Raw genomic sequence first — 2,500 nt, 5'->3', positions numbered from 1 at the left:
AACATATGGTTCTCTAAATACCTTGTATATTTCCAGTATCGTTATCGAGATAGAGACCCAGGTGGCCTTCAATCAGGAAATAGGATTGATGGCTATTGCATGGTACAAATTAAACCTCAGTCGCTTATCATTTGATTTCTGCAAATCGCAACATAGCAATTAGCTTATTCATTGGTGTATATAGTGCTGAATATTATGATAGGCGTGATAACCTTTGCACTATAATATCTTAATTTTCCTTTGTATTCGTTTCATGATAAGAGAAGACAAATCAAGAAAAGGTAAAGCAAATAGACAGCCACAAAGGAGAAGAAAAAGAGAGGGAAAAAGATATATGTAGAAAGAAAGAGAGAGAGAGAGAGAGAGAGAGAGAGAGAGAGAGAGAGAGAGAAGAGAGAGAGAGAGAGAGAGAGAGAGAGAGAGAGAGAGAGAGAGAGAGAGAGAGAGAGAGAGAGAGAGAGAGAGAGAGAGAGAGAGAGAGAGAGAGAGAGAGAGAGAGAGAGAGAGAGAGAGAGCAAGCGAGCGAGCTAGCGAGAGAATGAGAGAGAATGAGAGAGAGAGAATACTCTTCTTCCTGTCTTGTGAAATAATCGCATACACTTAATCTGTGTTCCTCCTCCTCCTCCTCCTTTCCCCCTCATTTCCTTCCTTCTCATTTCCCTCCTCCTCGTCCCCCTAGTCCACGTTCTCCTCCTCCTCCTATCGCCCCTCTTCATCCTCCTATTCCACTATTCCTCCTCCTTCTCCTATCCCCTCTCTTCCTCCTTCTACTTCTTCCTCCTTCTCCTTCTCATATCCCCTATGCTCCACCTCCACCACCTTCTCCTTCTCCACTTCTTCTCCTTCCTCCTCCTCCTCCTTTTCCCCTCAATTCCCTCCTTATCCCACCCCTCCTCCTATGCCTCCCCCTCCTCCGCCTCCTCTTTCTCTTATTCCTCCTCCTCCTCCTCCTCTTATTCCTCCTCCTCCTCCTCTTGTTCCTCCTCCTCCTCCTCTTATTCCTCCTCCAGGTACTCAGTCCCATTACCTTGGCATTTTCCGCTAATTACATCAATATAGCCGAAGAAGCAATTAAGGTCCCATTAGTGTGTCGAGAAGCTCAGTGAACAAAGGCCTTTTACTATGATTACCCCCTCCCCACCTCAAAAAAAAAAAAAAAAAAATCATATTGACCAATAGATATTCGCGAAATAGTCGTTATCCTCAAAAAAAAGAGAAAAAAAAAGGAAAAAAGGAAGGAATTGAGAAGGAAAATAAGGAAGATTTTTTTTTTCTTTTAAGTATTGTAAAGTCAATCATTCCAATATTTGACAAAAGAAATTTGAGATGTATTTGTGCTTGTATTTATTTACGAAACGAGTTGAACATCTAGTCAAATCAATGAATAATCATACATGAGCATTTTTTATTTATTTTTATTATTATTAATTTATTATTTATTATTTTTATTGTATACGTACATAAACTAACATGCACAGCGTGCGCATAACCACATTAAGACATACACACTACCATAAAACACAAACAAAAACAAACTCACACAAATATACCCTATCCGCATTTCCCACACACCATCATAAAACAAATACACAAGACCCCCTTATTTACCCCCCCCCCCCATTCTTCTGTTACCGACCCCCCCCCCCCCTTCAAATGAAATATTATCCTTTGCGGAAAAATGTTTGACTTTCTCGAGACTGTGGCATGAGACTATCTTTTATAGGGGCGCTCGCTTCCTTGGCAATCCTTTCCACTTTGCTAATGGGAGGGCGAGATGCTTCTCTCTCTCTCTCTCTTTCTCCTCTCTCTCTCTCTCTTTCTCCTTCTCTCTCTCTCTTTCTCCTTTCCTCTCTCTCTCTCCCCTCTCTCTCTCTCTGTTTTGTCACTCTCTCTCGCTACCTCTCTTTATCTATCTGTTTAGCTATATATCTGTCTTTCTCTCATTCTCTCACTCTCTCTTTCTCTTGCTTTCTACTCCCCTCTCTATCTGTCTATCTGTTTAGCTATAAATCTTTCTTTCTCTCTCCTCTCCCAGTCTATCTCTACCTCGCAATCCGTCTTTGTATCTATCTGACTATCTATCTATCCGCCTTTCTTTCATTCTCTCTCTCTCTCTCTTTATCTCTTTCTGTCTGTCTGTCTATCGGCCTCTCTCTCTCCCTCTCTCTGTTTTATCTCTCTTTCTCTCATTGTTTTATCTCTCTTTCTCTCATTCTCTGTTTTATCTCTCTCTTTCTCTCTGTTTTATCTCTCATTCTCGCTCTGTTTTATCTCTTTCTCTATTATTTTATTTTTCTCTCTTTCTATCCTTCTCTCGCTCTCCATCCCTTCTCCCTTCTCTCTTTATCTATCTGTATAGCCATGTATCTTATTCTCATTCTCTCTCTTTTTCTCTTTCTCTCCTAATTCCCCTACTCCTCCCTTTATCTGTCTATCTGTTTAGCTATGGCTGCTTTTCTTTCATTTTCTCTCTCTCTCCCACTCTATCTATCTCTGTTTA

Source organism: Penaeus monodon, chromosome 4, assembly GCF_015228065.2.
Source record: "Penaeus monodon isolate SGIC_2016 chromosome 4, NSTDA_Pmon_1, whole genome shotgun sequence".
NCBI classification, from domain to species: Eukaryota; Metazoa; Arthropoda; class Malacostraca; order Decapoda; family Penaeidae; genus Penaeus; species Penaeus monodon.
Note: the sequence above shows the minus strand (reverse complement) of the source record.